The sequence below is a fragment of the Lycium barbarum genome, chromosome 6 (assembly GCF_019175385.1).
Source record: "Lycium barbarum isolate Lr01 chromosome 6, ASM1917538v2, whole genome shotgun sequence".
Classification (NCBI taxonomy): domain Eukaryota; kingdom Viridiplantae; phylum Streptophyta; class Magnoliopsida; order Solanales; family Solanaceae; genus Lycium; species Lycium barbarum.
In genome coordinates, this window is record NC_083342.1 from 7,294,081 (window position 1) to 7,308,043 (window position 13,963).

The 13,963-nt window shown below is 35.8% G+C and overlaps 1 long non-coding RNA gene across 1 annotated transcript; it reads right to left on the reverse strand.

The window, feature by feature from the left end:
* Nucleotides 1-11,078: 11,078 nt before the first annotated feature.
* Nucleotides 11,079-13,615, reverse strand: LOC132599511 (uncharacterized). Its single transcript, XR_009566849.1, has 3 exons — nt 12,870-13,615; nt 12,211-12,349; nt 11,079-11,355 (listed from the first exon to the last, which is right to left on the reverse strand). It is a non-coding gene; the product is annotated as an uncharacterized LOC132599511 (long non-coding RNA).
* Nucleotides 13,616-13,963: the final 348 nt, after the last annotated feature.

The following is a 13,963-nucleotide window of genomic DNA, read 5'->3' on the forward strand; positions in this document are numbered from 1 at the left end:
TTTGAACATATTCCATCTATATAATTCTCATATCAATGTCATTATAGAGTTTTGTAATCAAAGCTGCATAATCATTCTGTATATAACATATATATCGTGTCCCGGCCCTTTAATGAGGGACTCGGTAATATAATCATAGAATCATAAACATAAACATGTACGTGTCCCGGCCCTTTAATGAGGGACTCAGTAATAAGGAATATATGCCCTCCTGGCCGCCATCTCCATATCATAATATCATCACATTATCATATCATCATATCATCATATATATATATATAACGTGTCCCGCCCCTTTAATGAGGGACTCGGTGAATAATGTAGTAAACATGCGCATGAAAACGTGTCCTGGCCCGGGACTCAGTGAAGGATATAGCGGTAAGCACGAGCAGAATAATGAGCAACCACATATATGCAATTCATCTTTTTAGACTCAATGGATAAGCAACTAACCAACTCTAAAGTGTCAAAATAATATTCATATTCAGTTCATTTTAAGTCTCATAACAAACTATTACAAGAAACGTTTCAGATTTCATGTACATGTATCACTTTAACATGATGTAGCTTTTAAAAGTCAAGTATGTCTCTAGTTATGCAATTCTTTAAGAATAGGAACTTTCATGCATTATTCATTAGTCACTCATATTGTAGGCACATGACAACAACCTTAATAAAATATAGAATCATAAGTCATACATGGAACTAGAGAATAGAATTTACCCCAAGGTTCATATCGTTTCATACTTACGTCTAGGACATGCCAAAAGAAAGAAGGAATAGGCTTTACATACCTTTAGCGTTTAGTCGTATTATAACTTGTACTTTCTGCCCAAAAACACTTATCCTATATCAAGATATCAAGAGCTACAATTAGTCTACGAGGGAATTCAATACGTACTTTAACGTCAACAATCCCTTTCAAACATTTAGACGACGTTTCGTTCGCATTCAAATCAACTACATACAACCACCCCAACATCAATAATCATATGTTCAATACCAATCCGGACAGCCCACATAACATTACAAATAGCCCACATTCACAACATTCCATAACGATTCACATACGGCTACTACATTCTCAAGTTACTCCTAATAATCCGTAGCCTTAACGTTTTCGTGTAACAACTTTACAACAACCCAAACAACGTAAATACAATATATATTCTTAACTATCATTAGTATTTCCAATTTAAAGAATACAACATGTCCAAAACAGTTCCTAACCACAACACGTCCAAAACAGTCCCTAATCAACAACACGCCTAAAACAGTCCCTAACCAACAACATAAAGGTGCCCAGAATTCTTGCAAACGTTTACGAACATACCAAGCAAACCACATATGATTCTTACACATTATTTCATGTCTTCATTTCATATAATTTCAGTAAAATACGACCAGCAGTCACACGATAAATATATCACCAAATTCGTACGCAAACAACTACCTTGTCGACACAAAAACCTTACAACGACAACAACATGTTTAATGACATTACTTTCATGATTCTTGGAACTGTTTTAACATCATTTCCATTCTTACAACAGCCCACAATTCATATCAATTTCAACTTGAATCATTATGCTTCACTTCCACTAAACGTTCATAACAAGAATCAACACTCAACACATACAATTTCACCTCTAGCACTAAAATAGTCCACTGTTTTGGACTGCTTGTATGCTTCAACATAATTCATTTCTTTAGCACCTTAATTCACATATTTAACATGCATACAATACACCACAATGTCCATAACAACAACAATCAAAATGTGGCACAAAACAGTCCATAATCTCCCCTAAAACAGTCCCTTTACACGGCTTTAACACTAGTCCAACAACTTCATGATTTTCATCCTTTTATCCAAACTACAACACATTCAATCCATTTCCAATACATGTACAAGAAGATTAGACATGATTTCATTAGAGTCTTCAACCCATGGCTCACTTTAATTTTTAGAAAAACAGTCCAATATCCAACATGCCACATCACAAACAAACTTCTACAACCTTTGTTCATTTACTTATGTTGATACATATTCAATTCATCAACAATACAAGCAAAATGAAATCAACCATGACTTCACCAATACTCATGGCTAACTCTCTACTTCAACTACAACAACAATCCAACAACAATCATGCATGAACTATACATTCAAATCGTCATGAAACACAAGAACAATAAGCATTCTTACCTTACAATCTTGTTCTTCACTTTGGACGAATTTTCAACACTATTGAGGTGCTTCACTTCTTGGTTTCGTTTTAACAACTACTACATATTCTTGTACACTAAATGAGGAGTTGATTTGAGGAAGAAAACTGATTTTTTTGAAACAAATTTGGACCTCACTTTCGACTAACTCTAGGTCAAGAGTTTCCTTTTCTCTCTCTATGTGTTCTTAACTTGTAAGTGTTGAAATGGTGTAGTGAGTTGTGGAGTAAATATGATTTTTCATTATGTGTATTCCCTACAAGACTTGGACATGTGTACCACACTAATCTTGGGTCAATAACCTTTGACCATGGCACTAATCTAGGCTACACATGGAAAACAATATGGGCAGATTTTTTTTTGGTTCCCAATCCCACTAATGGTTAGTTTAATCCCACTTTTCATTAATATATCAATGCCAAACGAAATTGTAGTTGAATTATGACTTGAAACGAAACCGGAAGTTAAAATCTCTACTCCGTATCTTAAAATAGTCTTGTCTTTAACTTGTCACGTTTAGTTTAAAACGTCCCAATATATGAAAATATGGGATATAACATACTACAACTCTATCGGGGTGACATAAGGTCGAGAACCCCCGATTTCCATTATGGAGTAGTCATGATCATCATGCCTTACCTTGGAGGAACTAGCATTATAAGGTGTAGTACAACAACAATGAGCAACATTAAGGAATCATATAAGGACCATTGACTTCGTAAGACTATCGTATCATAAGCTTTAGAATCTCTAGACTTAGACTCATCATTATCATTTTCATATTCACAATGCATCTCTTATCTTTGTTTCATGAAAAGCTCTTAATAATCATAGACTTATAGTTTCCGGAATATAAGAAAGTCATGAAAAGATGAAGGAGGTCATATTATAGGAATCATTCCTTCGAAAAAAAAAAGGGACTAGCCTCACATACCTTTACGTCTCTCCAACTTTATCAATTAAACGCTTTTCTCCAAGGTTCACGATTCTACCTTCAAGAGAATTCGTACTAAGATTAGATAATTGGAACATACTTAGGCTTAAGCTAAAGCTAACGAAAATTGAGCAGCATCTCCTTTGTTTCTATAACTTCCTCCATATGCTATAACAACTCCCAACATCAATAACAACATTCATAATCAATAACTTTGTCTAGTTCGACATTATTCAATTCCCACAATTCCTTACCAAAATGATTCATGACCATAGTTATGGCATAACATCGTATTCGTTCTCATATAATACCTCCTTAACATCATTTGTATCATCATTTACAACAAGATTTCACTCATAATACCTCAAGAATCATGATCCATGTCAAACTACTATTCAAGAATACCATTATTCTTATATTTGTAACCCATTTTCTACTTTCTTTCATAATCCAAGTCTTTCAACCCTTCAATATTCTAAATAACATGAAATGATCATAAAACTCACCTTTGGTTGTGTAGAAATGGGTTTTAGATGGAAATGCTTCACTTGAAGAAAATCCTAGCTCCACTTCCAAAGAAATTCTTGACTTCTAGCAATCTTAAAGAGCTTCCTTGCACTTGATTTCCTTGGATTAATGATGTTGATCTTTGATTTGCCTTGGATTTATGTAAATGGAGTGTGGAGAAGGTTCTAGAGGTGTGGAGAGGGTTTTTGGGAGTATTTAGGGTCTGTTGATGATGAAAAATGGGAAAAAACGAAGTGGGCCAAATATATATGTAACTTGGAACTTTTCCACCGACAGCAACTTACGGTGGACATACTGTTCGTATGTCATACTTACGGTCCGTGTGTCTGACCGTATGTTGGCCAAAATTCTGCACAACTCTCTGATGTTGTTTTACGCCTCTCAGACATGACAAACGGTCCGTATGTCACTTTTACGGTCTGTATGTTGGGCCGTATCTCTGCCCAGTCAACACACTTTCACAAAAAGTACTTTCTTCGATTATCTTAGCCTCGGAACCTTTAGGGTACATGCTTAATGATTGTCAAAAGTCTTTCTTTAACCTGATTAGGGTATCATAGCCTCTTTGGACTTACATTAGTTTGCTTATGACATAATCGATGCGAAAAATCTCAAGGTGTAACATTCCTCCCCCCTTAAGAACAGTCGTCACCGAATGTTAAACTCTCGAGGATTCTACAGAAATTTTTCCAGAGTTTCCCTTGTAATAGGGCATTACCATCCTGTCACAGCAACCCAAAACAACATTGCAACACAGGGCTACAATACCACAACATACAACATGGCCACACACGGCCCAAAAGCAATCAAAGTAAAACATTGCATACCTGGGGACAATGGCGTCTCGTCTTGAACCTCATCTGGGGTGGAAATAAGTGTGGGTACTTGGACTTCATTCTTTCTTCCGCTTCCCAACTCATTTCCTCTCGATTATTATTTCGCCACAAGACCTTAATTAAGGCTACCTCTTTATTTCTAAGCCTCTGTACTTGTCTATCTAGTATAGCAATGGGTACCTCCTCATAAGCCAACTTTTCTGTAACTTGAACATCATCTACCGGTACGATTCTAGTAGGATCTCCGACACACTTCCGGAGCATTGATACATGAAAAACTGGATGGACTGATTCAAGTTCTGGAGGTAAGTCCAGTTCATAAGCTACTTGGCTTATCTTGCGGACAATTTTATAAGGTCCAATGTATCGAGGACTTAATTTTTCCTTCTTGTCAAATCTCATCACGCCCTTCATCGGTGATACCTTCAGGAATACCCAATCATCAACTTGGAATTCTAAGTCTCGCCGACGGTTGTCAGTATAAGAATTCTGGCGACTTTGGGCTGTTAACAATCGATCTCGGATAACCTTGATCTTTTCCCCCGCTTGTTGAATCAACTCCGTACCTATTAACTGTACCTCTCCTACTTCAAACCACCCAATCGGGGATCTACACTTTCTTCCATATAGAGCTTCATACGGGGCCATCTGAATACTAGAATGATAACTGTTGTTGTATGCAAACTCAATAAGAGGTAAGTGGTCATCCCAACTACCACCAAAATCTAGCACACATGCCCGTAACATATCTTCCAAGGTCTGAATAGTGCGTTCGGCTTGCCCATCAGTTTGTGGATGAAACATTGTGCTAAGCCTTACCTGAGTACCCAAACCTTCTTGAAAAGATTTCCAGAATTTAGCTGCAAATTGTGCTCTTCTCTCAGTAATAATAGTCATTGGAGTACCATGAAGTCGCACTATCTCCTTAAGATATAACTTTACATAATCTTCTACCGAATATGTGGTTTTGACTGGAAGAAAATGAGCTGACTTCGTCAGTCTGTCCGCGATCACCCATATAGAATCATATTTGCGTCAGGAGCGAGGCAAGCCTACAATGAAATCCATGTTAATCACTTCCCATTTCCAGGTTGGAATTTCCATGACCTGTAACAATCCTCCTGGCTTTTGATGCTCAATTTTCACTTATTGGCAATTTGGACATTGAGCTACAAATTCTGCTATGTCTTTCTTCATTCCATCCCACCAATACATTAACTTAAGATCATGATACATCTTTGTCACCCCGGGGTGAATGGAATGCCGAGAGTAATGAGCTTCTTCTAAAATCCGATGACGTAGTCCTGCAACATCTAGAACACATAGCCTGTCTCGGTATCTAAGAACTCCATCTACAGAAATTTTAAATGGCGACTTCTCGTTCTCAGGAAATGTATCTCTATAGTGACTCAACTGGGAGTCTTCATATTGGCGCTCTCTCACCTCCATATCTAAGAACGAAATAGCTGGGTTGTGAATACCAATTCCTGCATTGCCTGAATTAATTAGACGAACTCCGAGATTGACTAGCTGGTGAAGCTCACGGATTAATTATTTCTTCTCCGGAGAAACCTCACATAAACTACCCATTGATTTGCGGCTAAGTGCATCAGCTACTACATTCGCCTTTCCGGGGTAGTATAAAATACTCCCATCATAATCCTTCAGTAGTTCTAACCACCGCCTCTACCGAAGATTCAACTCCTTCTGTTTGAAAATATATTGGAGACTCTTGTGATCTGTATAAATATCAACATGAACACCGTACAAATAGTGTCTCCACATCTTTTAGGCATGAATAACCGCAGCCAATTCGAGCTCATGGGTCGGATAGTTATTTTCATGCTTCCGTAACTGCCGGGAAGCATAGGCAATGACTTTGCCATGCTACATCAACACACAGCCTAACCCAACACCAGAGGCATCACAATAAACAACATAACCGTCTGGCCCTTCTAGGAGTGTCAGGACTGGGGCTGAAGTCAATCTATCCTTCAATTCCTGGACACTACGTGCACAAGCATCAGTCCACTAGAATTTTGTTGATTTCTGAGTTAACTTCGTCAATGGTGCTGAAATAGAGGAAAACCCTTCCACAAATCTTCTATAGTAACCTGCCAATCCCAGAAAGCTACGGACTTCTGTAGGCGTTGTAGGTCTTCCCCAAGTCTTCACAGCCTCAATCTTTTGAACATCTCCTCGAATGCCATCAGCTGAGATAATATGGCCCAGAAAAGTCACAGAATTTAGACAAAACTCATATTTTGAAAATTTTGCATACAATTCTCGGGTCCGGAGAATTCCAAGGATGATACGCAAGTGGTCTGCATGCTCCATCTTTTACTGAGAATATAATAAGATGTCATCGATGAAGACGATCACAAATAGGTCTAGAAAGGGCCTGAATACATTATTCATTAGATTCATAAACACTGCTGGAGCATTCGTTAACCCAAACGACATCACTCAGAATTCATAATGGCCATATATAGTTCTGAAAGCTGTCTTCGGAATGTCTTCTTCTTTGACTCTCACTTGGTGATACCCCGATCTCAGATCAATCTTGGAAAACCATTTAACACCTTACAACTGATCGAACAAATCATCGATTCTTGGAAGCAGATATTTATTCTTGATTGTCACCTTGTTCAACTGCCTATAGTCAATGCACATTTGCAAGAAACCATCTTTCTTTATCACGAACGACACAGGTGCTCTCCATGGCGATGAACTAGGCCTAATAAAGCTTTTTTCAAGCAGATCTTTTAGTTGTGCCTTTAGCTCTTTCAATTCTGCAGGAGTCATCCTATAAGGAGGAATAAATATGGGTTTGGTATCCGGCAGCATATCGATAGTAAAATCAATCTCCCGTTCTGGTGGAAGACCTGGAAGCTCATATGGAAATACATCCGGAAATTCATTCACTACCGGAACCGATTGAAGAGTTGGTAGTTTTGCTTCAGTGTCATGAACCCGGACTAAATGATAGATTTAGCCCTTAGCAATCATCTTCATTGCTTTGAGATAGGAAATAAACCTACCTCTCGGAGACGTTGTATTACCTTTCCATTCTAACACTGGTTCTCCCGGGAATTGGAATCGGACTATTTTCGTTCTACAATCCACATTAGCATAATAAGAGGCCAACCAATCCATGCCCATAATCACATCAAAATCTAACATTCCTAGTTCAATCAAATCAGCTGTAGTCTAGTGATCACATACCACAACCACACAATTTTTGTATACTTCTCTAGCTATTACGGGATTCCCAACCGGAGTGGATACCTCAAAAGGTTTAATTGGCTCGGGTTTCACCCCAATACGGTCAGCAATATGAGGACTAATATAAGACAATGTAGAACCCGGATCAATCAATGCATAAACGTCATGAGAGAATATGGCTAGTGTTATACCCCATTTTAACCGGGTTTCGAGTAGAGTATAATATGTTAGTGATTCCTATTTTTTGTTTATTTGTTTTAAGGAGTCGTCACCTAATTATTTATGGTTAATTAGGACACCTAAAGTTTATTAAAATTATTTTCTAAAGTTAGCTTTGTTTAAGGTCTGCGAAACTTAAGGTTCTAGGTAAGGGTTCAATTAGTCTAAAGGGAAGGTATTAGGCATCCTTTAAGACTCATTAACAATGGTTAACCAACCGGACTTATATTAATTAATTAAGGCTAAAAATGTAGATGTGATATTTAAATATTTAAGAAAATATCTTATAAGCATTACTAAATTTATTTAAAGTAAAGCTTGTAGAAAAGGAAAAAAAATAATTACATAAAGAGTTTAGTTAAAATAAAATAAAAGAAGCGGACCATGTAATGTTTATATGTATTTGGAAAAAAATGAGTTATGCCGACTCACAAATTAAAAGAGTTAATGTAAGATTAACATTAAATAAATTTTAAAGATTTCATAAGAAGACTATTAGTTTAATGTATATTGTGCGAAAGTTTTTTTAAACAAATATGTATTTCAAGTGTTGGAAAGGAATTAAAGTGAAAGAGTTATCCGTTAATTTAGTTTGCCCTTTTATTTCCCAGAAATAAGCTAACGTTAGTGTATAATTTGTCATGTTTTAAACTTCTAAGATAGTAAGCATAAATTATGATTCCTTTAGCCAAAATAGGTATAAATAATATTGAACTTATTTAAGCAAAGTCGTGTTAGTAAGTAAAATAATATTGAACTGGTTTGAGAAAAGCCACATTAATAAATATAATAATATTGAGTGTGTTTAAGAAAAGTCATGTTAATATTATAGGACGTGTGAACAAACTCAGGTGTAAACAAAAATCCTAACATAGTGAATTCTACGTTTAGAGCTTTAAAAAAAAAAAACTTGAGTCTTCAAACGTTTTACAAAGCATGGATACAGTATTTGGCCTTTCTTTTCAAGAGAAATGGAGTAAGGCAACTTTGGGTAAAACAAACCATTTAAGAGAAAATTATAAATGAATTATATTCCAATAACATCAAGGATTCAACAAATACCTAAACATGCAGCGGTGGGGCAAAAAGGGTAAAGGTATAGCAGCAACTCAAAACAACTATGAGGGCACCTGGGGATCTTAAATCCACTAAACTAAAATACATGAATTGGATATGCTAAAATAACCTTACGGATGAACTGAAACTAATCTAATCCAAAAACAGGTAATAGATCATCCATCAACCTACTAAGATCTATTCCGAAAGCACAACTCGACTAGAAGCTTACTCGAAATAAAATCATTCCTTGATTAAAGTACTTGCTGAATTAACGGGTAATATCTGTGATTAAGACATCTTAATTAATACTTCCTAAAGTTAAGCAGCTGAGGCTAATCTTGCTACAAAATCTTAAAACTATGATCAGCAATCACTCAAGCAAGCCAAAAGAAACACATAGATAATGTTTGAGAATCAATGGAATGAAAATAAAATGTTAACGGGATGTCCGCTGTTCATTTCGTCCCTCTTTTGTTTTTCTGCTGAGAGAGAGAGAGAGAGAGAGATAGAGAGAGAGAGAGAGAGAGTTGTCAATGGTAGAAGACTGTAGATGCAGACTCTTAGTTCAGCAAAGACATGGAGTCCTGTATTAAGACTCCTTGCAACGTCGGCGTCGTCGAGTCTCAAGTGAGACTCTTCGGCTCCGGTGTTCATGCAAACAAAGAAATAAAGAAAGATTAGAACATGAAACAGATGCTACTGTGAGACTAATAAATAGACAAAGTTAGGTGTATGCAAACAGTAGGCAAAATGGAGATACGCACGGTTATTATATAAAGAAAGATATAACGTAATGACAGCCTTAATGTAGCAGCAAAGCAACAACAATAAATGGCAGTAGAAAGACCAAAAAGCACAGCCGTTCATGGCATCACAAGGCTGCAGCTAGGTGCATCTTAAAGTATTTGAAGATTTGCTACACCTTCCACAAAGTATTCATCAAACAAGCATCAATTATATCTCCAAACTATTTGATTTAAGTTTTAGCTATCATAAGTTTACTTGATTTAACAAAACAATATAGGACAGGCAAGGACAAACTATACAGATTTATCGAGTTGAAAACAAGTGATCAACTAATCTTGTAAAACACCAACTGACATCCTTTTCCTTCATTTTCCTTTCAACAATACTGGGCTCCTACTTATTCCTTTTATCTTTCCCGAAACTAATTCCTTCGTTTGAAAATAAATAGAAAAACATTTTACCAAAGTTCCACTCACACATAAATACAGAACTTACTTGCTAAATACATAACAATGTCCTTATCCAAGGTCTAAGTTTACCTTACCTTGATAATTACCAGCTTAAGACAACATGATATGGGGAATACAAAAAGAAAGATAACAGGGCAGATTAAGAGGAAACTGGAAACAACAAGTTACAAGCTAGTGGCTGCTAACACAGATGATCAATCACATGCACTTTGACTAGACGAAAACCAAAATCAACTACTGTTAGCCGATAACTCAATCAGAAACAACTTTCAAGAAGCCTGTACACCAATTTGTTGGATATGCGAAAAAAACAGTGCACAATGAACTGAAACCAGACAACACACTACAAGAAAACACCTAATTTGTGGAGGTTTTTTAGTCAATTTGTGGCGGTTTCCGACTCCCACAAACAGAATTGTGGCGGTTTTTTAAAATGCCACAGCTATCAATGCCACGAGCGTTATTGTGGCTATTTTTTAAAACCTCCACGACGGCCGCCGCAAAATCAAATTTGAATTTTTGGAGGTTTTTTAAGATAATTAATGGCAGTTTTCAAACCCCCAAAATATGATCATACTATTTCAAAAAAAAATATAGTGGGGATTTTTAGACCCCCACAATATGATTTTAGTTTTTTAAAAAAAAAATTATGTAGGGGCTTAATGACCCCCATAACATTTTAATGATTAAAAAAATTAATTAGTGATAATTTATTTCCGCCATGATACTTTTATTATTGAAATTTCTTTTCCTATTTAAATTTTTTAATTGGTATTAAATAAATAATTTTACTGAACAACGTATAACATAAGTCAAATTCCTTTAAAAAAATAATCATAGTGACAAACAATACAAACTCAGATCCTTGTTAAACTAAACAAACTTTGTATCATAAATTAATAATATCTGATACAGTGAGCAACTAGCAAGGATACTACTATTCTCTAGCTAAGTCTCTTGAGAAATTGATGAGTTATGAAAGTCTGAACTTGACTTAGAATAGGGAGTTCTCAATGTTCTTATAATAATCAGGGCAGCAATGAAATTCTCCATCTTGTGACCATACTTTCCAAGTTGCTCTACATCCATGAGCTTCAATTCACCCTTCCTAATCACACCAAAAAGAAATTCCAAAGATTGTGCATAAACACACATTCGGCAAAACACAAAAACAACATAATTATAAGTCAAAATTTCATCTTTGAAGATATTTTTTGAATTAAGATTTATGTATTAATTAGAAGACATGGTTTGACAAAATAGACATGGTTCTCTTTTATCTGTTTTTCCTTACAGTAGCACTAAAGGAGAAGGGTATCAAACAAGTAGCCCTATCATGTGATATAGCATCTGAAAGTGTGTTGGGTAAAAAAGCACAATTCCTAGATGTACTTAGAACTTTGATAAAAGGCATGTAGGTATTGCTTGCCTTCCATCTAATGGAAAAACCAGCAATACATAAATAGTCTAGTGAAACTTTCTTTTAAATGTGGATCAGGGAAATACCATATTAACTTTTAGTCTCATTTCAGAATTGAGTCAGAGTTAATAGTAAAAACACAACACACATGCACACTGAGGAATTTACATATCAAGTCTTGGACCAATATGAAATCATACAAGTTTACACAGAAAAAAAAAACTAAATTAACTTCACAACTGAGTTTTACTCATCAGGAGGACTAAATCCTACAACTATTAGAGGGAAAATAATTTCAGCCATTCTGCATAAAATTAAAAAGCCAGTATTTATCTCTAACATCGTTTGAGAATAAATCGCACAAGTTGTTGAGTACTTTCCCCATTCTCTTAAGATCCATTTTCAAGAGTTAGTATTAGAACATGCTGCCAATTGAACAAACATCCAGCAAATTTTCTTTTAATGCAGAGCTAGTGCAACACTGTTAGCATGATTTCATTTTAAGACATTGTAGAGTGAAAAAGCTGAAGTTGAAGGACTAACCCCTTTAACAAAACACGTGTAGATCTTCTCAACTTGTTATCCGACTCCTGAGACATATGACTCTTTGTGTCCCACTGAGGTGTATATCAGCCAGGTTTCCTCATGCTTTCAGCATCAGCATATCTAGGAAGCATAAAATCTAATTGCAACTTCTCTTTATCAGTTCCGGAACTAGCATCCTGACTAGTCTATGAGAGTGTGAATGTTTCATGGTTTGTACCACTTGTGTAATGGAACCTAAAGTTTTTGAAATGACATGTGTCTAGATGCTAAAGATAAGGTTCCAAAAAATCAAAGCTGGAACTGCTACCTAAAAGTTTAATCTAGATTTTTAGTGATATTCATCGTAAGACAAGCATGTTGGAATTACTTAGAAGTTAGGTGCTTTATTCATTTGGTCAAAAGTACTATTTAAACAATTTTTGGATAAACAAAATCCAAACACATATATAAGTAAACAAACTACAAGGAGTGCTTTAAATCTAAGATCACCAATTCATTGCTTTAGATTACTCTTTGACGAGAAGGAGTAATTATCTACAACAATCACCTGAGCATAGTGCAAAAGTTCATGTAATTGTATTCCTGTTTCTAACCACATCTAATACACATGGATACAGTAGTTGCAAATATACAATAGCAGGCTTAGAAGTATGTACCTAATCATTCTTCTCACTTTCCATCGATTAGTCAACTAAGGTGAGAGCCGATAGTCCAGCACCACCAGTTTCCAAAATTCTAATGTTGTCCTGTGATCATAGCAGTACATGAATAGGAAAAAACTCCAACCAATATCAGAAAATAATATTAGTCTCCTGTTAAAAGGAGCAGCAAAAGATAATTAAAATCCACTGGTAAAACATAAACTACAGTACTACATTATGAGGAGGTTTCTCTGCTGTACTTGGAAACAGAAAATTGCCTTAATTGTCACAAAAAGGAAATAAAAAATCAATTCCTTGATCGTACAACCATCAAACCTCAAACTAGATCAACTTTCAAACAATTTGAACAATCAGAACAAAAACTCATTAGTAATCAAACTAGTTAGACAAAGAAAGAGTGCATGGGGTTGTTCCTCGTATTTCACGACCCTAAGCACATAATCCATCCATAGCCAAAATGCAGAAAACAACAGTCAAGCGCAAAATACCAAAGATCTACCAAATACCACCTAATACAAAATATACAATCTCTTATTAAAGACCCTCCTTTTCAAAAGCACACACTTGTTCCCCCCAATAACAATGATGACTCTTAATAATGAAAGATTAGCAATCAGACCTCGAAAATAAAGGAACCCACAGAAGAATTGAACCAAGATTTAACCCAATAATTGTAATAATAATAGATCGACAAGCATATCGTAAACGGTTTCGGGTACGAACTGTACATCGGAAAGTAAGCAAAGAGCATATTGAGCAACGAGAAATAAGAAAGAGTATTATGAAGTACTAACCTTTTATTCGGTTTTTGGTGACTTGCTCTATAGAGAACATGATGAAGTAGGGAATTGATTCAGTTGAGGCCTGAAATTTCGTGAGTTGTGGAGGAGGGAATTTAGCCCTCGCAAAAAAAGAGTGGGAAAAAAGAGAGGGAAAAGGAGAGGGAATTTTGCCTCCAGGTTCTGAAATTTTTTTGAGTCTAATTTCCTAATTACCCCATAATGTTCAAATTAAAACTTAGGAAGATGGTGTCTAACATTGTCTTTTCACATTTTTTCTCGTTTATTATTTAAGAGAACTTTGGAGAT